The sequence below is a fragment of the Mustela putorius genome, unplaced genomic scaffold (assembly GCF_011764305.1).
Source record: "Mustela putorius furo isolate JIRA1106 unplaced genomic scaffold, ASM1176430v1.1 tig00000095_pilon_pilon_pilon, whole genome shotgun sequence".
Taxonomy (NCBI): domain Eukaryota; kingdom Metazoa; phylum Chordata; class Mammalia; order Carnivora; family Mustelidae; genus Mustela; species Mustela putorius.
Window position 1 is genome coordinate 23,249,527 of NW_025421280.1, and position 26,951 is coordinate 23,276,477.

General features: G+C 43.5%; 1 long non-coding RNA gene across 1 annotated transcript; it reads right to left on the bottom strand.

Annotated features, from left to right (window-relative positions):
* Positions 1 to 693: 693 nt before the first annotated feature.
* On the bottom strand, positions 694 to 26,927 carry LOC106006638. The gene is made up of 4 exons (XR_001180852.2): positions 26,795 to 26,927; positions 26,455 to 26,657; positions 4,700 to 4,821; positions 694 to 994 (listed from the first exon to the last, which is right to left on the bottom strand). It is a non-coding gene; the product is annotated as an uncharacterized LOC106006638 (long non-coding RNA).
* Positions 26,928 to 26,951: the final 24 nt, after the last annotated feature.

Below are 26,951 nucleotides of genomic sequence, written 5' to 3' on the forward strand. Positions count from 1 at the left end.
TGACAGTGTATATAGATTTTAGGGAGACTGTCTCCTCAATTTTTAATTAAGTCCAGAGGCCACATGGACAGCGCCACATTAACACGGGCTACATGCAGGCTGGTGTGCTTACGCTGTGTTGTACTTTGTCTCAAGCAATCCACTGTCACCCAGTGTGCATTCAGTGACTTACTGTCTCATACAAATACGTGTTTTCTACAATAAACACACACACATCATTTCCCTGTGAGCGCTATTGCCAAACCAGTTCCTGTGGAAGTTAAACTTACATGGTGAGCCATTATCTTTCCTCTAATGATAATATGGTATCTTGTTATATTTCACTTTTTCGGTTTGGGATTCCTGTCTGTACTTTTATCGCTTGTTGATGCTTCTTCATCTCCTTTTCTCTTGTTCTGGGGCTGTTACCCTGCTTTCTTTCTTCAATATAGATACTTCCGTAGGCTTCTCCTAGACTTTTCAGATAGTTTTATCACTATTTCATTATTTATCATTATTTATCACCTTGTCACTCTTATTTATTACCTGGTCTTCCATGCAGCGTTAGTGAAGCATTGATTCACTGGGGAAAAAAGCGACCTTCAACAGAAAGGTAGCCGGGCTGCAGGGGTGCACGTGCCCCTCGCTCCCTGCTCCCAAACAGACCAGATGCGGCCACTCGCTGTGGGCAAAATCCAGAGGCAGAGAGACCAGTGGTGGTGAAACAGGATAGGAATTTATTTCACAGAGGCGGACTCCTGGAAGGCAGCAGACTAGCTTCTCAAAGACCATCTCCAAAGTGCTGAAAATACTTCCAGGTTTGTAAGAGGGAACTGTGGGACAAAGGTCGGTGAGTACGGGCAGGTGAGCAGTGAAGGTCATGTCCACAGGTCTTGGGGTCAGTCACCATCCCTGTCTTGTTGGCTCAGGGCAGTTCTTTTTGCTTGAGGGGTAGCTTCAGTTCCTGTGAGGGATGCTTTGCCCGAAGGGTCTTTGGCCTGAGTTAGGAGATAAGCTGGAAAGAACTGAATCAATTAGAAAGTAGGACTGAGGTCAAAACAGAGGTTCTTAAGTCCTCTTTCAGACACAGATAACCAGTATCTCTCTCTGACAGAAAACTAGGACTCACATTCTGATTCTTTTTTTTTTTTTTTAAGATTTATTTATTTATTTATTTATTTGACAGACAGAGATCGCAAGTAGGCAGAGAGGCAGGCAGGCAGAGAGAGAGAGGAGGAAGCAGGCTCCCCACTGAGCAGAAAGCCCGATGCGGGGCTCGATCTCAGGACCCCGAGATCATGACCTGAGCTGAAGGTAGAGGCTTAACCCACTGAGCCACCCAGGCGCCCCTCACATTCTGATTCTATCTCTATTTTTAGTAGCCTGTGCCATTCTAACTATTAACTCATTTCCTCTCTCTTTTCCCTAACCTCACCCACTTCTTTGAATAGCTTAAATGTTTGAATACCCACTGTCTTCAAATATCTTAAAGTACACTATCATTTGGCAAAATCTAGGCTTCTTATCTCTGTGCCTCAGTGTTCTATGTCCCAAGCTTCAACAGTTTTCTGATTCAGAATCTCTTATCATGTTAAATATTTCATTAAAGGTATGCTTTGGGACTGGGATAAATAACACACACACACACACACACATTTGGGAATTCTGTGCCCTATCACTTTCTGAGAACACAGAGAGAATGGGATATTTAGCAAGATGGGTTATACTTGGAAAGGGGTTCAGATACGCTGGACCCTTCTGTTCCTACTTTGATTTCATTGAGAGTAATCATCTAAGGATACCTGTTTTATATTTTTTTAATTAAAGATTTTATTTATTTAGTTTCTCGAGGGAGAGAGAGAGAGAGAGCATGCACAAGCGAGAGCATGAGCAGGGGGGAGGGTCGGAGACAGAGGGAGAAGCAGACTCCCCACTGAGCAGGGACCTGCACGTGGGACTTGATCCTCTGATTCCAGGATCACAACCTGAGCCAAAGGCAGACACTTAACCAACTGAGCCACCCACGTGTCTGGGATACCTGTTTTATTTATTTTTTTTTTTTAAGATTTTATTTATTTATTTGACAGAGAGAGATCACAAGTAGGGAGAGACACAGGCAGAGAGAGAGAGAGAGGAGGAAGCAGGCTCCCCGCTGACCAGAGAGCCCAATGTGGGACTCAATCCCAGGACCCTGAGATCATGACCCAAGCTGAAGGCAGAGGCTTAACCCACTGAGCCACCCAGGCACCCCAGGATCCCTGTTTTTTTTTTTTTTAAGATTTTATTTATTTATTTGACAGAGAGAAATTACAAGTACACTGAGAGGCAGGCAGAGAGAGAAAGAAGGAAGCAGGCTCCCTGCTGAGCAGAGAGCCCGATGCGGGACTCGATCCCAGGACCCTGAGATCATGACCTGAGCTGAAGGCAGCTGCTCAACCTACTGAGCCACCCAGGCGCCCCCAGGATCCCTGTTTTAAAACTATTTTAGAATTCTACATTTTCCTGCATCATCTTTTATAAAAATGTCTGGTTTTATACACAAATATTAGGAACATTATAATTTTTCTGCTTATATATAAGGAATAAAATCTTTGCGTTCCCATGCTCTGATGGCATAGGTGCTGGGAAATTCTCATTCGTTTCTGTCTCAGAGCCAGATACAATGAAGGAGACAGTGTCTCTCTCGCCCAAAGGACTTGTGATCAGCAAGAAGCTGCCCACTTTCTTTTCTTCAGTATATAACTGGACACGTAACAGTGTAGGTCTGGAGGTTTCAGAGATCAAATGATCCTTACAGATAATTTTTAATTGCTATTTCTTCCCCTAAACATGTTTTCCTATCCCTGCTATTACCTTTTTTATTCTTTTCACTCTATTTCTTCATCAGCTCTTTCAGGTGGCATGAACGAGCTGATTGTTAAATGGAGGTGAAGAGCTGACTTGGGTAGCTGGTGGGTAGGTGATGCAGGGAAGTATGCATCATGGAAGAAAGCCTGAACGGCTATTTTGTGATTGAGCTGAAAACAGATCTCTTTGTATTGCTCGGTTTACTAAAACAAACTGTATATAGTTGCTTACGTTTTCTTACACTTTCTGGATATGTACAGCACGTTTCTGTGCTTTGCTTGGGCATCACCCGTGTCCTCCTCCATCGTGGAAGTGCTGTGATTCAGCTTTTCCGTCCTCTTGGCTTTGGTCTAGAGCTCCCTCTTCTGCCACCTCGCCAGGTCAAACGGCTGTTTGGCTGCATGGCTCCCTACAGCAGATTTCCTTTTTTTTCTTTTTCTTTTTTTTTTTTAAAGATTTTATTTATTTGATAGACCGAGATCACAAGTAGGCAGAGAAGCAGGCAGAGAGAGAGAGAGAGAGAGGGAAGCAGGCTCCCCTCCAAGCAGAAAGCCCGATGCGGGGCTCGATCCCAGGACCCTGGGATCATGACCTGAGCTGAAGGCAGAGGCTTTAACCCACTGAGCCACTCAGGCCCCCCCCCCTTTTTCTTTCTTTATAACATTTTTTTTTTTTTTACAGGTCAGTAAAAAAATATGCACCACCTAACACAGTGTCCCAAGAGGAGACTAAGCCATCTACTTGTTTCCTTTTTTTAGAAGATAAAACACCCAATATTGGACTCTCACCTTGATTTTATTTATTTGTTTTCCTATTTTTTCATTTGTCTTCAAAATTATTAAAGCTATTTGTTGGCTTATAAAGATCTATTTATTTCTTTTCTTTTTTTTTTTTAAAGATTTTATTTTTAAATAATCTCTACAACCAACGTGGGGCTCGAACTCGCAACGTCAAGATCAAGAGTCACACGCTCCACTGACTGAGCCAGCTGGTGACAATGACTTCATCATCGTAGCTCTCTGTAAATGTAAAGTATTTTTTCAAAGTCCTATTTTACTCCATATTTAAATCTGAGTTTTGATGTTTAAGTTTAAAATATTCAGACAACTGAAGTATTTAAATTAAAGATATAAAGCAATACAATTTTGCAAAAAGAACTACATGACTACATCTCAAATTTAGAGGCAGGGACAACCATATCAAAGAAGATAAGAAAGCAGAAACTATGTAATAATAAAATGGAATTACTTGATTAAATACCATGTAAAAAATATTTGTGTGATAATATATTCTATAAACATAATTAATATACAATTAGCATGTAAATAATCAATCTAGTAAAAATGTACTTTGCAGATTATAAAATTTGATTAGTTACACAGAAGTAATAACTTATGAATTTCTGAGGAAAGACTAAAGGAAAACTGGAGAAAAGGTATGAATTTTCGGTTCACAAGGACCAACCCAGAGAGACACAACCTCTTAGAAAAGTATTCACATTCATTTGGGTGGAAAAATGCAAATTAAAGTAACAAAGGCAGGGCACCTCGGTGGCTCAGTCGGGTTAAGCATCTGACTTGGCTCAGGTCATGATCTCAGGGTCCAGGGACCAGCCCCCCGTGGAGTCTCATGCTGGGCTCTGTGTTCAGCTAAGAGTCTGTTTCTCCCTCTCCCTCTGCCTCTTCCCCAACACCCATGCTCTCTATCTCATTCCAACAAATAAAATCTTTAAAAAGTAATAATAAAATAACAATGCCATATCACTTTCTAATCATCAACCCAGGGAAATGCTGAAATTACTAATGCCAGTGGGAATTAAGGAGACAAGCCCATTCCTACCGTGCTGGTAGAACTCTGACTTGTTTCAACCTACCTGGAAATCCGTGATCCTCGGCCTCTTCCCTCATCTCCCTCTCCCTTCTCTGTTTTTCCCAGTCTTCCTTCCCTCACTCCTTCCTTTCTTTAAAGCAGCATCCCACTCCCGTGAGTCTGAATCTGCCGTAAGAGGAAAGAAACAAGAATAAGCTTCCTGCAAGGCTGCAATCAGCAAACATCTAGGTTCTTAAATACTACATAAAATATACAACGAGGCTACCCATATTGGAGACTGTGCGATGTAAAAGTGAAAGACCCCAGAGCCAGTGCAAATCTCAGCTGTGCTACTCATCAGACATATGGATATTGGCAAGTTATTTAACCTGACAGTGTTGCATTTTCCAGATCAGTGACATGAGGATAACACTGTATCTAATTCCTAAGTATGTTTTGATAATTAAAGTAGATCTTATCCCACAGAGTCACCTAGCTTCCGCCCACCACCATCGACTTATTTAATGTGAACATGATTTTTCAGTGTGAATCTGTGAAAAAACAGGGCAAATAGAGAACTGATGCTGGGTCCCGAGTAATTCCAGCAACAAGTAATATTCAAGGGTCCATACACAAATAACTGGGAAACATCAGCACCATGCAACACATTATGAGCTAGGTCCAGGTTTGGCAAGAACGACTAGATTCTGAAGTGGTAGTGGACAGCGCGCTTAAAAAACTGAAATAGAAACTCGTGAGATTTAGGCATTACAGAATTACAGAATTTGGAGTTGAAAGAAATAGGTATCAGTGGTGACCACATTCCCAGCTTCAGAGTTCCCTTCCTTCGGGGCGCCTGGCTGGATCAGTCAGTGGAGTGTGCCACTCTTGATCTCCAAGTTGTGAGTTCCGGCCTCACGCTGGGTGTAGAGTTAACTCAAAAATAATTTAAAAAATAAAAATCCTTGGGGCGCCTGGGTGGCTCAGTGGCTTAAGCCTCTGCCCTCGGCTCAGGTCATGATCTCAGGGTCCTGGGATCGAGGCCCACATCGGGCTCTCTGCTCAGCGGGGAGCCTGCTTCCCCCTCTCTCTCTCTGCCTGCCTCTCTGCCTACTTGTGATCTTTCCCCTCTGCTTGTGCTCTCTCTTTCTCAAATAAATAAATAAAATCTTTAAAAAAATAAATAAATAAAAATAAAAATCCTTGAAACCAAAGTTCACGGTCTTCTACTGCCAGGCATCTCAGCCTTGAGAAGACATTTCCTCCCTCACCCACCCACTCCCACACACATCGTTATTTCATTATCAACAAACTGGAAATTAAAAAATCTTGTCCAGCCTGTTTATCACAGCAACCATGTGAGTCCCGGCAGCTAAAGTGGACATACAAATTTGCAAACGTTTGAGTAGGAAAAGGGTTATATAATTTACTATTTGTTTTACTCAGGAGGTCTTGGTCAGAAATTACCTAGGTATAGGGACGCCTGGGTGGCTCAGTTGGTTAAGCAGTTGCATTCGGCTCAGGTCATGATCCCGGCGTCCTGGGATCGAGTCCCACATCGGGCTACTTGCTCCGCAGGGAGCCTGCTTCTCCCTCTGACTCTGCCTTCCACTCTGTCTGCCTGTGCTCGCTCTCACTCTCTCTCTCTCTTACAAATAAATAAATAAAATCTTAAAAAAAAAAAAAAAATTACCTAGGTATATAATTTTCCTTACAGATTGAAACTCGCATATAAATAATGTCAACTGCCTTGTACTATCATATTTTCAACAATGCAAGTAAGCTGTTGGCAAATACTGTATGGCTTTCCCTTCAATACTATTATTGATTACTAAATATTAACACCAAAGTAATAATATGGAAGATTAAGAAATGAGAGTGGGTTGTTTTGTCTCTTCCTGTCTTTTATTGTCTGTTGATTTAACATGTGTCACTGAACTTCCTAGTGACTATCCTTCTTACATCAGAGACAAAGATCAACTTATAAACATTTAATTGCAAAGTTCTTAGTGTGTATTCTTTACCAAGTGATCCCCTCTAGATAGTCCTCACTAGCTCTTTTTTCTGGCATCTCCTAAAATTCCATTTTTGAGATCATTTTCTTCTTCTTTTTTTTTAAGATTTTATTTATTTGACAGAGAGAGAGAGAGAACATAAGCAGGCAGAGCAGCAGAGAGAGAGAGGGAAGCAGGCTCCCCGCTGAGCAGAGAGCCCGATGCGGGGCTCAATCCCAGGACCCCGAGATGATGATGACCTGAGCCAAAGGCAGAGGCTTTAACCCACTGAGCCACCCAGGCACCCCGGGATTATTTTCTTCTAATGTCCAATTGTTCTAGGGAAATAAATGAAGCAACTTAATAGCATCAGACAAAATTCACTTCAAATGGCCTAAGGAAAGAACAGACTCGAAGCCTTTAGACTTCGCTTCCTGGTCAGTCAGATCTGTGTGAGAATGCGTACTTCGCATGGAACTTTCTCTCTCCAGCCATTAAAGGCTGCATATTTTCACAGCTTTTCTCCCACCATGAAGGAGGTTTTCTCAAATGCTGTCTTGTGTTGGCCATCTCTGTGTGGGCTGCCTTTGCAGTTGGTGAGTTATGTACGCTTGTTCATTTTCTGGGGTATATCCAGGATTACCGGATAGTAGGAGGGAGGGGTAGGAGGGAGGAGTAGAAGCGCAGTTCAGTTTTGTTTAATCCCAATTCCTAACTCTACAGATGTAGAAACTGAACCCAAAGGAAGAAAGGATTCCCTCAATGTCATTGATATCAAAGCTGGGAGTAAACTCCAGAACTTCCAAACCCAGGACCTTTCTCAAGTCCCTGATTACTACTGAGGCATTCAAACCTTAAAAACACTCATTTCCAGAGTCTGTATATTTACATTTCTCAAACCCTAAAAGAACGTGCTGAGGGTCTGTGGAAATAGAATCAGATTTCTGGTCAGTGGCTGGTTTGAGAGGAAACAGTGTTCATGCTTAACTGTAGGGAATCTCAGTGCGGAGCATTCTGATTGTGTGGGGGCCAGGAGTGCCAGTGGTCAAAGAAGTCACCCAAGGCAGGATAAGAGACATAAAAGTTTAGGGAGCAGCAGGCAGGACAACGAAGCAGAGACTGCCCGGAGGTGGTGGCGAGGGGCTATAGTTATAGGGCGGAAGGAGGAAGTATGGGGACTTATGGAATTTTCCCTTTTTTGGTAATCTTAGGAACTGCATGTGGCTGTAATTGGTCAGTTAGGGCCCATGGCTATTTCAGGTGGATTGCCTAATAAGCCTGTTTGTATCAGCTCAGTGGTCTCCGGTCACTGTGGACCCACTTGCCTTCTTCAGATTTCCATTGCTCAAGCCTGTTGCCTAAAGGCGGCCTCTACACTCAACAGGCCCATCTGTTTCCCATCTGGACGCTGAAACTCTCATTCACCTTCAATTTTCTACTTTCTTTTTTTTTTCTTCAAATTTTATTTATTTATTTGACAGGCAGAGATTACAAGTAGGCTGAGAGGCAGGCAGAGAGAGAGAAGGAGGAAGCAGGCTCCCTGCTGAGCAGAGAGCCCGATGCAGGGCTCCATCCCAGGACCCTGGGATCATGACCTGAGCTGAAGGCAGAGGCTTTAACCCACTGAGCCACCCAGGTGCCCCAATTTTCTACTTTCGATTGGTGCTTTCTCTTACTTAAAACAATTTGTTCAAGCCTCTCACATCTTAAGAGGCTCTGTAACAAATCAAAAACGATTCTTCGTGCCTCCCATATCTGAAGGGGAAAACCCCTTTTCTTCTTCTACTGAAGAAAAAACCATTTCCTTCTCCTCCAATACTTCTGACACCAAATATGTGGATTTTCCACACCAAGCAATCCTCCCATTTTCTGTGGACACCAACTGGGTATCCCACAATTTAATACAATTGTGACAATACTATCTAGCATCCATCCAAAACCAGATACCCAGGGACCCCTGGTCTAGGATTTTTATGGAAGTTCCATTATGATCGTGTCAACTGAGAAAAAGAGGCAAAGCTGAAAAAGAACAATGGCCTTTAGCTGAGAGGTCTCAGAATCGTAATTTGGCAAGCACAGTTTCCGGGGTAACCCAAAAAGTGTCCTGCTCCCATGGGAAAGTAGGCGGTTTTTGTGAGAAAGAAGGAAGGCAGCTACAGGATATGAAGAAGAGAAAAAAACTTAATCCAGTGCTAACCGGTTGGGCTGCCTTCGATGACTACCTCGTTGATTATTTTATAGTTGTTATCAAATAAAACTGAGATGCAAATATTCGTCAACAATTTTTGTCTTCATAAAGGTCATGTCAACAGTTTTATGGTCTGAGGACCAGTTTGGATTTTACAAGCAACTGTTTGTGATACAATGACCCCTTCTGGCCCAGTTCAGGAGTTCATTAGTTAGAAAGGAAAATAGAGGGGTGCCTGGGTGACTCAGTGGGTTAAAGCCTCTGCCTTCAGCTCAGGTCATGATCCCAGGGTCCTGGGATTGAGCCCCACATGGGGCTCTCTGCTCAGCAGGGAGCCTGCTTCCTCCTCTCTCTCTGCCTGCCTCTCTACCTACTTGTGATCTCTGTCAAATAAATAAATAAAATCTTTAAAAAAAAAAAAAGGAAGGAAAATGAGCTTCAAAATGGAATCTCTCCTGTCTAGAAATTTTATACAGTTCCACAAAGGCATGATTGATTAAATCATTGGTCACTGGCAATTATTCAATCTCCACCTTCTCATGGGATCTGATGCTTCCCATGTGCCAGCCAGAGTCTCTCTCATTCTAGCTTTTCCCCTTAAGGTCAGAAGACAGCAGCAGCACCTCTGAATATGTTTTTTTGTCTTCCAGATTTCCCTCTTCCTACAGGCACAGGGGCTCACCTACAAGAGGCAAAGGTGAACTCTACTTCCTTGGTCCCAAGAACAAGAGTGGGAAGAAAGGCAGTTTCCTTGATAGGCCCCAGAGCTTTTCTCTGAGAGGTGGGGGCAGAGGGGGCTTGTGTGGGAATAACACCACAGTAAAAACTGAGTCATCAACTGTGTGGCTCACTTCCTATGTTCCTGAGCCCTCTTTCCATGCATTATTCCAATCAGTTCATACTCTCTTGTGGGATAGAAGCCAAGTATTTTGAACCAGTAAATGGATGGAGTCATGGCTCAAGTTCAGGTCTGTCCTATGCTGCAGGGATCATTCCTTCAGCCAAGATGGACCAAAATGTACATCCTGCCTCCTCTACCCTAAGGCCCCACAAATATTCTCTGGGTTCCCTTCCTTCTACTCCCTCCCTCTGCTGGGACAAGTTTGACACCACTGCTGTCTGAAGCACCACACACACACAAGGCATTCAGTAATGCTCATAAGGAAAGTCTCCCCTCCAAGACATGTTCTTTTCTGTAATCTAATAATCACATTTTGCGGTTGGTAGGGCAAGGGATTTTCATCCTAATGAGGAACTTACAGCTCAGACTGGGAGTTCACAGAATATTATATTATATTCATATTGTTGGATAAGTGCCAGGGGTCGGACCTTGAAGCTGCCAAAGTCTCTGGACTCCTGATCTAGCATTACTTCTGCAAGCTCCCAACCCCACTACCAGGGACAGTGGTCAGAGGTCCTAGACGAAGGCATCTGAAGCAGGAGTCTGTGTCTCATCTTTAGGCAGAATCCACTGAGAATAGAAAGAAGTGTTGGATTTTCTCTTACATCAAGCCAAGTGAACCCATATGTGGCAGTGACCAGGTTACTTACAGCGGTGAATGTCATCTCTGCTCCCAAATCCCCTAAGTCTTGATTTTTATTCTCCATTCTCCCAGTCAGGAGGCTAAAGGTAGCCAGGATAGGAGTAACCTCCTCAGAATGCTTCCTACTGGTTAGCTCCTCCCTCTGGTGACTCCTCCATGATTTGCTCCTCCATCTCTTCCATCCTTTGCTTGTGTCCCTGGAAGGGATCCCATTCACACTATGCAGAAACAGAAACCCGCCGAGGTGAGCATGTTGTGCCTGACTTCGACAAGTATCATGTAGAAAGTGCTCAAGTAGCAAGGAGCTGCAGCATTCAGATCATGGGACCGCAGCAGACAAGGGTTACCCTCAAGCCCCTACACACCAAGAACAGAAATCTGACAAAGAAGAGGAGGAGGAGGCTGGCTGAAGAGTCTTCCCAGCTGTTGATTCATTGATCTTTGAATGGGAACTCTTCTCAACTTTCTTTAGCTTCCAACTTTCTTGTAGCTTTCATGTGTGAGCTACGTGGTTTAGTCTTTGGGGGCATCACATGTTAGACATGAAATGGCCAATGCTTTGGTCTAAGAGGAACAGCAAGGCATGGGTTTTCATCAAGGACACTGCCTGACAGAGGCTGTGGACAGAGGAAGGATTCCCTGATATCTGCTCTTTCCTTTAAGGAAAAAAGCAACACCCTTGGATAACTAAGATTTAGAGATTAAGTCCAATATTTTAAGAGAGAGAAGAGCAAAGACAGGAGAGTAGATAAAACTTTCTTTCTCTCCTTCCTCTTGTCTTCTGCTTAAAAGAAGAAATAATAATTGTGGTCACAACAAGAGATGTCAAGCTGGGTAGGACTGGCCTTTCTTGCATGCCTTGCTGCATAAATACCAAAAATTACACTAGAACCCATAAAAGACTTGTGAGATGAACAGCTTTCATGTCAGCCTCCATCACCGGTACAGACATCCGATCATCAGAATGCACAATCTGGGGAATTTAGAACATTACAGACTCATTAAATGTTAAAACCAGGAGGCACTTGAGAGATAGACAGTTTTCAAAGAACTTCCATTGACTAATATTTTCTGAAATATTTTCTTAATAGTTAAAACAGGAATGAAAAGATTTTAATGTATAATAATCTAGTTTGTATTGATACCACATTAATTACAAAAGTTTTAAAAAATATTTTATTTATTTAAAAATATTTTATTTATTTATTTATAAATATAAAAATATTTTATTTATTTCACAAGTAGACAGAGCAGCAGGCAGAGAGAAAGGGGAAACAGGATCCCTGCTGAGCAGGGAGCCCGATGCCGGGCTCGATCCCAGGACCCTGAGACCATGACCTGAGCCGAAGGTAGAGGCTTTGGGGAGCCTTCTTCCCCTCTCTCTCTGCCTGTCTCTCTGCCTACTTGTGATCTTTCTCTGTCAAATAAATAAATAAAACATATTTTAAAAAAAATCTTCAAGTACTTGTTGGCCATCTGTATACCTTCTCTGGAGACATGTGTATTTGAATCTTTTGCCCATTTTTTTTTTAACTGCATTGTTTGTCTTTTTATTTTTAAGTTGTAAGAGTTCTCTATATATTCTGAATACTAGATATTATAATTTATAAATATATTCTCCCAGTCTGTAGATTGTCTTCCAATTTCCTGATCATGTATTTTGATGCACAAAATTTAGAATTTTGATCAAGTTCAATGCATCTTTTTTTTTTCCCTGTTGCTGCTCTTGCTGCACTAAAAGTATAGAAGAAAACCTCTATGTTTTCTTCTAGGAGTTTTATAGTCTTGGCTATTAAATTTAGGTTGGAAATCTATTTTTTTTTTAAGATTTTATTTATTTTATTTGACATAGAGAGAGATCACAAGTAGGCAGAGAGGCAGGCAGAGACAGAGGAGGAAGCAGGCTCCCCGCCGAGCAGAGAGCCCGATGCGGGGCTCGATCCCAGGACCCTGAGATCATGACCTGAGCCGAAGGCAGCGGCTTAATCCACTGAGCCACCCAGGGGCCCCGGAAATCTATTTTTGAGTTAATTTTTGTTATGGCGGGAGACAGAGGTCCAACTTCATTCTTTTGCGTGTGATTATCTCATTATCCCAGCACCACTTGTTGAAAAGATTATTCCTTCTATCACTGAAAGGTCTTGGCACCCTTGTCAAAAACTGATTTGCCATAGATGTTTAAATTTATCCTGCACTCTCAATTTCACTCCATTGTTTTATATGTCTATCCCAATGCCAGTGCCACAGAGTTACTATATTTTAGTAGTAAGTTTTTTGAAATTGGAATTTTGGGGTCCTCCAACTTTTTTTCAATAGTGCCGGCTACTCAGGACCTCTTGCAACTCCATATAAATTTAAAAGTAAGCTTTTCTGGGGTGCCTGGCTGGCTCAGTGGGTTAAGCCTCTGCCTTCAGCTCAGGTCATGATCCCAGGGTCCTGGCATTGAGCCCCGTCTCAGGCTCCCTGCTCAGTGGAGAGCCTGCTTCTCCTTCTCCCTCTGCCTGCTGCTCTGCCTACTCATGCTCTCTCTCTCTCTCTCTCTCTCTCTGTTAAATAAATACATGAATGAGTGAATGAATGAATGAATAAATAAATAAAATCTTTTAAAAATGTACATTTGGCAGTGTGAGTACATCTCACAATATTGCACTGAGAAAGAGAGAATAATTCAAGTACCTCAATACCATTATGCAAACTAAAAATAACTACAAACAATCCATATTTTATGCAAACGCATAAACAAAAAGAGTCATTCTGAACTCATTAAAATGTTTGGCTGTAGTGTGAGGAGAAAGGGAATAAATGAATAAATGAACGAATGCATGCATAGTGGTCCCTCCCATAGCCCTTTACCAAAGCACAGTGGAAACCGTTTTTGGCAAGACTAAAAAGAAAATAACACTATCCTTGATGGAGGACTAACACTTATCGCTGGTTGACTGCCAGCTGTGTACCTTGTGCTGTGGCCCATGATTTTGGCTCAGGTCATGATCTTGGGGTCGTGGGATTAAGCCCCATGTTGAGCTCCGTGGTGAGTGTGGATCCTGCTTGAGATTCTCTCCCTCTGCCCCTCTCACTTGCACTCTCTCTCTACCACATGCTCTCTCTCTCCCATAAATAAATAAAAAGAAAAAAAAAGACAAGGGAATGAAAACAGTACTCTGAAAAATATTTAACATACAAGAAAATACAACAACAGAGGAACAGAAGAAAAAAAAAAGACGTAAGACAAATAGAAAACAAATTGCAAAATGACAGAGGACAATTCTATCTTATCCACAACTACATAAATGGGTTAAACTTTAAAATCAAAAGTAGAGATTGACCAAATGAATAAAAACATGATCCAATTAGATGCCAGCTACAAGAGACACATTTTGGATCCTAAGACACAAATAGGTTGAAAATAAAAGAATGAAAAAAGAAGCATGCCAAAAGTAACAAAAAGAAACCTAACATGGCTATACTAGTATCAAACAAATTGCTACCAGAGACAGAGGATATTTTATAATGATCAAAGAGTCAATCCAGCAAGAAGACATATGAACATTTTTGCAACTAAAAATAGAGCTCCAAAATACATGAGGCAAATTAAGGAGCTAAATAGACAATTCCACAATAACAGTTGGAGGTTTCAATATTCCTTTTTAAAAAATATTTTATTTATTTATTTGACAGACAGAGATCATAGATAGGCAGAGAGACAGGCATAGAGAGAAGGGGGAAGCAGGCTCCCTGCTGAGCAGAGAGCCCAAAGTGGGGCTCGATCCCAGGACCCTGAGATCATGACCCGAGTGAAGGCAGAGGCTTAACCCACTGAGCCACCCAGGGACCCTCAATATTCCATTTTTAAATCCTGGATAGAGCAAATAAGCAGAAGATCCAAGGTAAAAGAGAAAACTGGAGTAACTATACCTATGCAGGTATCACAGACCTAACTAGACATCTGTAGAACACTCCATCCAACAACAGCAGAACTACACGTATTTCTCAAGTGCATGTGAAATATTCTCTAGGATAGACCATGTCCTGGACCACTAAAAATGTTCAATAAATTTGAAAGGATTGAAATCATACTAAGTATGTTCTCTGACCACAACGGACTAAAATTAGAAATCAATAGCAAAAGGAAATACCTAACAAAACTATTGGCAAATACCTAATAAACTTAGGTATACACTTTCCTCCCAAGCCAGTAATTTCACTCCTAGGAATCTACAACTCTGAAGACCTCTCTACAAAACATGTACGTACAAGGTCATTCATTGCAGCATTGTTATTGCAAATGATTGAAAACAACCTAAATGTCCATGCATAGGGGAGTGGTTGAACACACTAGGTGACATCACACAATAAAAAGAAAAGTAGAACAGTCTCTGTGAGCTGATACATACAGGGCATTCCGGAAAGGAGAAAGAAAAATGCCAAAGAGTATCTACTGTAGGCTACATTTGTGTAAGAAGAGGATAAGCCAAACTACACCTGTATCCGCTCATTTGTGCAAAGGAAATATAGACAGGGTAAACCGGAAACAGAAGAGAATGGTTCCCTGTAGGGAGTAGGTGGGGGAGTGATGGAAAGAAATGGGGAATGGGAAAAAGAGAGGAGGAATGAGGGGGAGCAGCACTTCTCCAAGCATATCGTTTGGTAAAGTTCCCTTGAAACCACAGTTATGTTTCACATACACAGGCATAAACAATGAAAACCAGCCAGGATGTGGGAGGACTCAAAATGGAATACAAACACTAAGGATTGCACAAGCCGTGTTTTAAATTCCATAACCACCCTGAAGGGGGTAGGGAAGAAGCTAACCCAGCTAAGTGACTTTGTAGAACAGTATCTTGACCGGCTACATAAGGCTAAAGACAAGAACTCTACATGGGGTGCCTGGGTGGCTCAGTGGGTTAAGCCTCTGCCTTCGGCTCAGGCCATGATCCCAGAGTCCTGGGATCGAGCCCCACATCGGGCTCTTGGCCCAGAAGGGAGCCTACTTCCTCTCTCTCTCTGCCTGTCTCTCTGCCTACTTGTGATTGCTCTCTCTCTCTCTCTCTCTCTCTCTTTAAAAAAAAAAAAAAAAAAAAAAAAAAAAAAAAGGACAAGAACTCTACATAAATGCTGTAATCCAGTCGGTAATTGTTGAGGGAGAAGATAACAGATCTGAGATGAGGACTACATTTATTTTTTAAAGAGATTTTATTTATTTTTTTTTGACAGAGAGATCACAAGTAGGCAGAAAAGCCGGCAGAGAGAGGTGTGGGAAGCAGGCTCCCCAATGAGCAGAGAGCCCGATGTGGGCTCGATGTGAGGCTCAATCCCGGGACCCTGGGGATCATGACTGAGCAGAAGGCAGATGCTTTAACCCAGTGAGCCACCCAGGTGCCCCACAGGATTACATTTTACTTTTTTTAAGATTTTATTTATTTATTTGAGAGAGAGACAGTGAGAGAGAGCATGAGCGAGGAGAAGGTCAGAGGGAGAAGCAGACTCCCCATGGAGCTGGGAGCCCGATGCGGGACTCGATCCCCGGACTCCGGGATCATGACCCGAGCCAAAAGCAGCTGTCCAACCAACTGAGCCACCCAGGCGTCCCCAGGATTACATTTTAAAGGCAGATGTGCTGCAGGCAATTGGGAGTTACTGGAGCTCCACCCTCACCTAACAGACCCCAAGTCTTTGCCTCTTTGGTTAGGTTTATTCCTAGGTATCTTATGGTTTTGGGTGCAGCTGTAAATGGGATTGACTCCTTAATTTCTCTTTCTTCTGTCTTGTATAGAAATGCATCAAGTCTTGGGGCGCCTGGGTGGCTCAGTGGGTTAAGCCTCTGCCTTCAGCTCAGGTCATGATCTCAGGGTCCTGGGATCGAGCCCTGCATCGGGCTCTCTGCTCAGCAGGGAGCCTGTTTCCTCCTCTCTCTCTGCCTGCCTCTGCCTGCTTCTGCCTGCTTTGATCTGTCAGATAAATAAAAAAGTAAAAATAAATTAAAAAAAGAAATGCATCAAGTCTTTACTTCTGCCTTAAGAAACGACTCCTCCAAAGGCTCCGTTCAAGATGATTAGAACTCTAATCCAAAGAGCAGTAGAGGACAACTCATTTCTTCTTTTGTAACTTGCCTGGACATGTTTTCACTTATCAATTTGTAGAGTCATATCTATTAGCCATTTGGTAAGGAACATTTATTTATTGTAGTTGCCAAAAAGCTATAATTTACAACACAATCTACAATTCATTCATGGTCTTTTATTACATTTACTTACTTATTTAAGTGGTCTAGCCTTTCTTTTATGACTTCTAGACCATATCTTGCTTGGGAAAGTTTCCTCACCGCAGAGGATATAAAAATATTTTCCTAAATTTCATCCCAACATTTTTATCATTGTATTTCACTCTCTCCCGTTTAAAGCCAGAAAGAATTTATCATGTATATGGTTGAGGTTAAAGTCTAGGTGTTTCCTTCTAGATGAATTCTCAACTGCATGAACATTACTCTTTCTCATGGAATACCACTGACTAGTACATATACATATACTTCACTATTTGATGAAAATGGATTTATAAGAAATATAAATATCTTGTAAGACAAGTCTATACCCAACCATTTTTAAAAATTAATTTTTGATTGTTTTTCAAACATTTATTCTTCTACACCCAACACCCTCATTCTGGCACGCCTGGGTGGCTCAGTGGGTTAAGCCTCTGCCTTTGGCTCAGGTCATGATCTCAGGGTCCTGGGATGGAGCCCTGCATTGGGCTCTCTACTCAGCAGGGAGCCTACTTCTCCCCTCTCTCTGCCTGTCTCTCTGCCTACTTGTGGTCTCTCTGTCAAATAAATAAAATCTTAAAAAAAAAAAATCCTCATTCTGAAAGTTTTGTCCATGACTGACACAATCCTATCCCAATGGCACAATTTTAATTATTATAGTTTATATTTAATGTCTAAGCATTATCTTATTACTCCCAAGGGTTTCTTGCCTCCTTTTTTCTCTCATCTTTAAAAATATTTTCTTAGGGGCGCCTGGGTGGCTCAGTGAGTTAAGCCGCTGCCTTTGGCTCAGGTCATGATCTCAGGATCCTGGGATCGAGTCCCGCATCGGGCTCTCTGCTCAGCAGGGAGCCTGCTTCTTCCTCTCTCTCTCTCTGCCTGCCTCTCTTCCTACTTGTGATCTCTCTCTGTCAAATAAATAAGTAAAATCTTAAAAAAATATATTTTCTTAAATATTCCCCAACCTCATTTAGAATATTGATTATAACCGCTTGGATGCTTGAAATGTTTTGTATCTTGATCTGGGTGATGGTTACTCAGGTGTAGTTATATTTAAAATTTGAAGGGTTAAGATTTGTTCACTTTGCTGTATGTATAACTACATAAAAAATTTCAAATAAGCTTGTATTTTGATTTTTTTCATTTTGAGAAATCTCTCTCTTATGTTTGACTCTTTTTAATAAATTTTGTGTTTAGTTTGCTTATTTTTTCTAACTCGTAGAAAAGGGTGGAGGCTTAGATGATGGATTCTTCAGCCTTCTTTTCTAATGTATGTATTTTAGGTTTCACCAGTATTCTTCAATTTAAAGCAAATTATACCTAAGTACAAGGTACATGTAGAAGTCATGTGAGCATAAGCAAGATGAAGCACCTCCTCGGTACCATCGGTAAATATTTTCTGTTACTACCATTAGTTGTCCTTTGTCTCTTACACGTGCATGGGGACCCTGGTGGTGGGAAAGGGGTTGGGAATGGGACAAAAGGGAGAATTCTGGGATTCCTTCTTTATCAGAGCATGGACTCCTCTTCTTCCTCTTTCTTTCTTTGCCTCCTCCTCCCCCTTCCCCCTCTCCCCCTCCTCCTCCCCCCCTTTCTCCTCCTCCTCCGCCTGCTTCTTGAAGTTTGGTTCATGTTGGAACATTGGATTCTGGGATCCCATCTAGGTCAGGGTCTGGAATTTGGGGAAAGAGCTGGTTTCATATAGGGTTCCTGTCTTTTGTTCAGCTGGGTTGTTAGCTTGTTTCTGGGCTTCTCCTGGAGTCCCAGTGATTATGCTAGGGAAACTGGGGAATGGCAATGCTGACTATGGCTCTTATCTCCTGGGTTATGGTGGTCATTGCATTTTGCTGAGGTTTCTTTTTCTGTGTCCTAGGGCAATGGCTTTACTGAGCCATCCATCTGTGTCTGAGAGTTTTGCCACTTACTAAGTACAGTTCTCTTCCACCGTGGGTCTAGGATGACCTGCTGAGGCTATTGTGTTGGGACATAGAGGCACGGTTACAATAATAGGGACTTTCATTGCCCATCTTCTGAGATTTGAAAGCTTGTTTAGGTTGCTGCTAGTCTACCACATCCTGTATTTAAGGGAGTTTTTCTGGCTTTTTTTTTTTTTTTTTTTTTTTTTTTTTTTTTTGTCTGTCTTTCTAAGAGTCCTATTGTTTCATGTTCTCTGCCTGGTGGATTAATTTGCTGGCATTCACTACATCCTCTGACCTATGCAGTTTGAGTTGCTGTTATTCCCCTTGTCTGTGGCTCATGGTAGGGTGAAGTACTGTCTTGTCATTTGTGGAGTAAGGGTAGGGGCTCTGTGGTTATAGGATCCTGGAGGTTAGCAGTTTATGGGTGAGGGTTTGACATTAGAATCCATGGGTCAGAATTTAGGGATTAAGTGCTGAGAGTAGGGTAAGATTATAAGGTTGGAAGATGAATGTCAGGGCCTCTGGATCTAGAAACCATGTCTAAGATTGAAGGGTTAGAAGTTCAGGGACAAGGGCTTGGGTTAGGGTTAGAAAGTAGTATCAGAGGAGTTAAGGTTAGAGTGGTGGTGAGGGACTGTTGTAGATTAGATATTAGGGCTGTGGCAAATAACTAAGGTTTAAGACTTCAGTTTAAGGATCAAGGGTCAGAGTTACAAGGTCAGTGTCAGAAGAGAATGAGTCAGGGTCAACAGAGCTAAGGTTAGGCTACAAGTTAAAAGTTAGATCACTGTCAGGGTTAGGGGTCAGGATATAGAATTTAGAGTAAAAACTACGCCAGAGTGGCTCAGTCAGTTAAACGTCTGCCTTCAGCTTAGGTCATGATCCCAGGCCTGGGATCAAGGAGCCCACATCAGGCTCCCTGCTCATCGGGGAGCCTGGTTCTCTCTCTGCCTGCTGCTCCCCCTACTTGTGCTCTCTCTTTCTTTCTGACAAATAAATAAAGAACTTAAAAAAAAAAAACTTAAAAAAAAAAAGAATTTAAAGTAACAGGTTAGATACTAGGGTTGGAATTTGTTGGGCTGGGGAAGCAGAGTGAGGGTAGCTTCCTCTTTTCCTTGCTGTGGGCAGACTGTTCAGGAAGACAGAAGGCATCGGGTTCTATGGTTCCATAAGCCCCAAATCCAGGGGGATACATGTCAAGTTTTCACACCAACCCCTCCATTGCACATCCCATTTGACCATGGCAACACTGGGCCCTGAGGTTCAAGGGATCAGTAGGAGGGAGGGGACTCTGGAGTCCCCTTCATTCGGCTCAGGGGAACCACCTTTCCTCCTCGAAAGCAACACACACACACACACACACACACACACACACACACCACCTTTCCTCCTCGAAAGCACACACACACACACACACACACACACACACACACACACACATGTTCACACATGCAGGGAGGAGGCAAGTCCTGGAGGACTGCTAGCCAGATTTTCATCTCTCTAATTAAGGCAGGAGAAAGGGTGGGCTAGAGCAACAAAGATGAGTACAGGTACTAAGGAAAAAGAGAAGGGTGAAGGGAAAGAATGCTGGGAGAGGGTGCTGCTTTAAAGATTGATTTATTTTTGAGAGAGAGCATATTGCGGGTGGAAGGGCAGAGGGTGAAGCAGGCACCCCACTGAGCAAAGAGCTAGAGGTAGGATTCTATCCCAGGACCCTGGGGTCATGACCTGAGCTGAAGGCAGATGCCTCACCGACTGATCCGGAGAGGGTGTTGCTTTAGACCAGGAAATCTGGCCAGGCCTCTCTGAGGAGGTGACTCAATGCGGACTGAAAGGGGCAAATATTGGGTAGAAGAGCTTTCGGGCAGAACGAGCAGCTCCTGCGGAGGCCCTGAGGTGGGAACAAGATGGTGGAATGCTAGGAGGGGAGAGTGGTTTGTGAAGAAGGATCAGAGGTCGGCAAAGGCCAAGTCAGGTCGTGCTTTAAGGAGCATGGTGAGGAGTCTGGCTTTTGTTCTTAATAGGGCAGCAAAACATGGCAGTGCTTCAGGCAGGAGAGTGATGTGACCTGCTTTATGCTTTAAAAAGATCAGCAGCCTGGCTGGCTGTCAGTGGAGTGTGCATCTCTTGACCTCGAGGTTGTGAGTTTGGGCCCCACGATGGGTGTAGATTAAAAATACATATTTACTTTACAAAATAAAAATTAAATTAAAATAAAAAGACCAATTGGATGGCTGTATGACAAACAAGCCCCAGAAGGGCTAGATGGTACAAGAAGAGATGAGGCTGGCTTGGGCTAGGAGATGGCCAGAGGTGATCGGAGTTAGTGCACAGCTGGAAGTTCGATGGACGGGTTTGCTGAGGGATGGTTGAGGGGAGTCTGGCAAAAAAGGAAACCAAGAATCATGCCTGAGCTTTTGGAAAACTGGATGGCTCACGGTAGGAGTGGAGCTCCGGAGATCGAAAAGTTCTGTTTTATAACATTTATGACAAAAGAAAAAAATACGCACTTCATCTAAAAAGGAGTGTGGAGGTGTTTAAATATATTTTTTTTTATGGAAAGTATGTTTCAGCAGCTGTGAACAGAAGCAGTGATTCAAAGTTAGAAAAATTTTTTAAGAAGGTTTTATGTATGGGGCGCCTGGGTGGCTCAGTGGGTTAAGCCGCTGCCTTCGGCTCAGGTCATGATCTCAGGGTCCTGGGATGGAGGCCCGCATCAGGCTCTCTGCTCAGCAGGGAGCCGGCTTCCTTCTCTCTCTGCCTGCCTCTCTGCCTACTTGTGATCTCTGTCAAATAAATAAATAAATTAAAAAAAAAAAATGGATGGGGCGCCTGGGTGGCTTAGTGGATTAAAGCCTCTGCCTTCGGCTCAGGTCATGATCCCAGGGTTCTGGGATCGAGCCCCGGATCAGGCTCTCTTCTCAGTGGGGAGCCTGCTTCCTCCTCTCTCTCTCTCTGCCTACTTGTGATCTCTCTCTGTGAAATAAATGAAAATCCTTAAAAAAAAAAAAAAGGTTTTATGTATGTTCCATATATTCCATACATGTATGTATGTATTTACTTGTCAGAGAGAGAGAGAGAGAGAGAGCGCACACACACAAGCAGGCAGAGAGGCAGGCAGAGGCGGAGAGAGAAGGCGGCTCCCTGTGGAGCAAGAAGCCCAATGCGGGACTCGATCCCAAGACCCTGGGATCAAGGCCTGAGCTGAAGGCAGAGGTTTAACCTACTGAGCCACCCAGGCATCCCTCAAAGTTAGAAATTTCTCTCAGGATTTTTGTTCTCTAAAGTAAATGCTCTCAATTATGATTCACTGGGCTTGCAAATATTTATTAGTTAAATTTGTCTAAACTAATCCTTGGGACTTAATCTCCCAGCTCAACAGGCCAGTGAGTAAACTGAATATGAAATGGGTTCCAAATATTTTTAAGAGTACCTAGGATTCCCTTGCTCTTTTTGGCATTGCCTGCTAATATTCAGGGGTCTAAATATGGCTATACAGCCTCTGTCCCCAAAACAATACTCAGCTCATGTTGGAGACTCAGAAGAAGACTGAAATGCTCAGGGCTAGTGTGGACTAGGGCTGAGTCAGATTAAAAGGGAGAAGGTCAGCGATCCAGACGAGGGGAAAGAGCACAGACCTGGTCTAACTGATGAGGGGACTTACGAAGGACACCGAGAGACATTCTTCATCCCGAGATAGTCAGACACATACACCTCACCAGAACTCTCAAGGTCCTCTGGAGAACCCATAAGCAAGTGAAGTTAGTATTTTATATTCCGTTCTGTTGCCCCAGGGCAGAATGCCGGCCTCTTTGTTGGCTGCCAGCTGATGAACAGTGTACGTACCCATAAGAAACAAAAGCCACAATTTTCACACAATCTGTGGTTTTTCCTTCTTTTCTTGCTACTCTTTCTCGCATATAAATCCTGTTTTTGCTTTTGCTAAATTAAATCAATCAATTATTGCTTTCCCTTATATACAAGTGGGGTTTTCTGCTTTTTTTTTTTTTTTTTTTTCCTTTAGTTTATGTATTTATTTAAGTAATCTCTACACTCAACATGGAGCTTGAACTCATGACCCTGAGATCAAGAGTTGCTGCTTTTCCGGCTGAGTCAGCCAGACGCCCCCTTTATAAACAAGTTTTTTAAAATTATGCTTTGACAGGGGAAGGATTGGTTTTTGACCTTGTCTTTGCTCTGCATTCTTTCCCAAGGTCGGTTCTTCACTGACGTATTTCCGACTATCACCACTCTGACCACTCCCAAATCTTAACTCTCTAACCACAACCAGGCTGGTTCTGCTTAAATGTCCCACCATCACATCAAACTCACCACATCCCAAATGAATTCATTTTCTTCTTTAAGCCAACCTCTCAACCCCAATTCCCAACACACAGGAGGCTGAAACCAAAGAGTTATTTTTAACTCTTAGAAAGGGAATGCTTCTTGGACTGATTCCTTGGGTCCACAAGGAAGGATTTCCTCTAAACAACTCCAGCATTTCGCTGTAAATCATCCCCTGGCTGAAGTTCAGGGACAGAGAACCAGGTTAAGTGTAGCTTGGCCCTTTCTTCCCTTCCTTATTTTGGGAGCCACCTGCCCACAGGTTCTGCTGCTCTGTGTTGGAAGTTTTACAGGAATAGGCTCTGCCTTTTGGCAGGGGGGAAGGAATGTTTAAGTCAAAGGAATGTTAGGATCTTGTGATTTGGCAAAGAATGTAAGACAGACCTGGTGAGGAATGCGGGGAGTGAAATACCACATACAAGTTGAGGCTATGTATGATGGGACCAGTCCTGGAGAAGTTTCACACACTTCAAGTTGGCCACGTGGAGATGCTGGCTACTTTGTTCACAGGCAAGAGTTTTTATAACTGATTTTATGTAAAGGCAGGGATGAATGAGTACCTTAGCCAGTCACATGGTTCAGCAAAGACACTGTCCTTACACAAGCGCTATGGTTTAAAAATGTAAGGGTTAAGATGTGGGCACTGACCTTGACCTTACCACAGAACCACTGCCTCTCTTGTGGGGCATCTGCAAAGCCTAAGCCGCAGAGAAGATCTTGGTGAGCAGGCGGTGCTGAGGCACACGTTTGACTACAGGGAAGTCTTTCCCTACACACAGCTTTTAGATATCGGTACAAAACAAGTACTTGGTCCTTTACTATGTTTTTTAGGTAATTCAACAGGCCAGGGGCTTTAAACTACAGTTAAACTCCACACGTGCTAAGGAACACAAGCGTGTAAGCTCCAAACTTTGTTAGTCCCAGCCCAGCAGACAGCACGGAAAGGCTGTCCCAAATTCCATCCCTTATGTTCTGAGCTAGACTCAAGGCCAAAGCCAGAAGAATTCATATGTTGCTTTTTTCCCTCCTTCGTTTAAGGATCAATCCCCACTTGCTGGTCTGTCAATAACTCTGGCTAGGGTTTTACAGTTCTGGGATTTGCAATGCAGCCTCAATCTTTAAAAGATGGAAGGTTTTTATTTATAACAAAAACAATGCCCTCCTTACAAATAAAATATGTCATTCTCTCAGACTGAAGTAGAAAAGCCACTTGATGAAATTACCACAGCCACAGAGGTTGACATGGAGATGAGAAAAGCCTATGCCTGGAACACTGTCTTAAGGAACCACCTATGTTCAGGAAATCCAGGGAGAAATGCATAGCTTTAGAAACCTGCTCTGTCAGATTAGAAGCAGTACAAGAATGAAAACAAAGGAAAAGAGATTTTTAAAAAAGATTTTATTTACTTATTTTGACAGAGATCACAAGTAGTCATAGAGGCAGGCAGAGAGAGGGGGAGTAGCGGGCTCCCCACTGAGCAGAGAACCCGATGCGGGGTTCGATGCCAGGACCCTGAGATCATGACCTGAGCCCAAGGCAGAGGCTTAACCCACGGAGCCACCCAGGCGCCCCAACAGATATTTTTTTTTTTTTTAAGAGACATTTTCTTAAAAGAAAGTTGACATCTGGGCGCCTGGGTGGCTCAGTCAGTTAAGTATCTGCCTTTGGCTCAGATCATGACCCCACACGGTCCTGGGACCAAGCCCCAAATTGGGCTCCCTGCTCAGGGGGGAATCTGTTTCTTCCTCTGCTGCTCCCTGTGCTTGTGCTCTCTCTCTGTCAAATAAATAAAATCTTCCCCCAAAAAAGAAAGAAAAAAGAAAGTAGATGTCTTGGAAAACAACTGAGAGACTAATCTCCAGGGCATAGCCCTGGAAGTTCATTCCTTCCCCATTTTCTGTAGCCTAGCAAAGAGCAGGCTCCATGGTCTTCCTTCTCTCCAACAATAAAAAAGTCAAAAATTCAATGAGCCTTCTGGAAAGGAGCAGGGGAACACAGGAAAAAAAAAAAAAATGCCAAAAGAGAAGTGTCTGAAAGAAATGTTACTCCCCATGGGGTACATCCAGAAGCTGAAGACCATATCTTGAGCAATGGCAGAGGTCTCCATTCTCGCTGGGTCCCTGAGGCAACAAACTTTAGAAGAAAGAGCAGCTTCAGTAAAAAACAAAACAAAACAAAACAAAACAAAAAAAAAAACCAGCAAACCACACAACCTGCCAGAGGGATTCTGAACTGGAATTCATGGCATAAAGGATCACCCTCCTGCCCTCCACACACAGGAGCCAAGCGTCCTGGGCCTGACCAACTGCACAGCAAAACGGAGTGGCCAAACAAGGCCTGCTCACGGTGGGGCTGGGTAAGCTAGGTCCTAGGAACCCACCCTCAAGGCAGCCTGGGGATGCAAACACAGGCCCCCAAAGAGAAACAGTACTGAGAAATTTGAATATGCTGGATAAAAAAGAAAGGCACTCAAAGATGGGATTTGGAGCTGCCACTAGTGTAAATTAACATTGCAGGAAGGTGGTATCATCTTAACTATCACTAGCTAAAGACAAGATTAGACACAGGTAGATGCCCCTCAGGATATAATGAACACAGGTCCTCATCAACTTCATAATGGGTAATTCTCCCAACTGAGTTCAGACTCACTAGTTAAGTGAGTAACTGGTATAGAATTACTTGAGTCCCAGTGACACTGAATCAAGACCTTTTCCGCCTATTCACCTTCCCTTATGTACCACTGAGTAGCAGAGTCTTTTGACAGGTTTCTAGGGACAAAATCTGCTACGAGCTAGAGGCGGCTTGCTTTCTAAATTCAGTGAATGTGGGGCAATACCGTGATCACACACCGCATGTGTGTGTGTGTGTATAACACAGGTGAACTAATGACCACGGTCTAAGAATCAGCAAAGTCCCTATTTCAAAGGTATATTAGTGAAGATGAAGGTAGAAAACAGGGGTGCCTGGCTGGCTGAGACAGTGGAACGTGCTGCTTTTGGTCTCACGGTTGTAAGCTAGAGCCCCATCCTGGGTGTAGAAATTAAAAATTAAACTTAAAAAAAAAAAGGAAACAAAATTGGACCTGATGCATTTGGAAAATAAGACTGAAGCCTGACGTCTGGACAGTAGCCCATGTTTACATTTACTCTAATCCTGTGAAGGCAGAAATGGACCTGTGCTTTCACCCGCCAGGCAGGACTGAACTTTCCCAAAGACACTTGATGGAAACAAGCTGCCAAACACCGACCTGCCTTCCAACATGTCAGGAGGGTGACACCTGTATATGTGGCACCAGAGTCAGTTAAAAAAATATCTACATATCTATACAAACACACAATGATGACAACTATGGCTTATTTTCACTCTTCCCAAATTCAATGACTCCTCCCAAAACCCAACTTGTCACACCGTCCCCTGTCCATACTCCGACTACACACCAAGAATACTCACAGTTCCCAACGCACCCTGCACTGGCTTCAATAGACTCCTGGGTAACCCATCGCACCCCAAATTCCTTAGCGACAAGATCAAGGCCCTTCCGACTAGCTCCCGGATCACTGACTAGCTCACCGATCACTGCCTACTGACACCTGGACCGCAGCCCGGAACCCTGGGTCACCCCCACGTTAGCTGCGCTCCCTCGTGTCTCCGCGTCGCTTGCAGCTCGAGACTTTCACAAAGGCGGCCTCGGCCCTCGAGATCAGCGCACAGCTTCTTCGTCCTGCACGTACTTCGGCCAAGTACTGGCCACCAACCACATGCCAGGCACTAGCCTAGACAGAAAAGAGAGCGCGAATCAGGCAAAGAAAGTCCGTCCCAACCTCAGACCGCCACCTCCCCCTTCCCACCCCTGCGCAGGGCCGCCCCGGAACTCCGGCCTCCCTGCCGCCTGGGGGCGCCCGAGCGCTACCTCGAAGAGGACGCTCTCGCCCGAGACGGCTCTGTCCTCTCGTGCGGCCCGGGACAAGCCCATGGGGAGAGACAAGGGCCACCAGCGGGGCCGGACCTCGGGCTGCAGGCCGCCTCGCCTCAGCCCGGCCGCTGTCACTCACTGTGCCGTTCCCTCG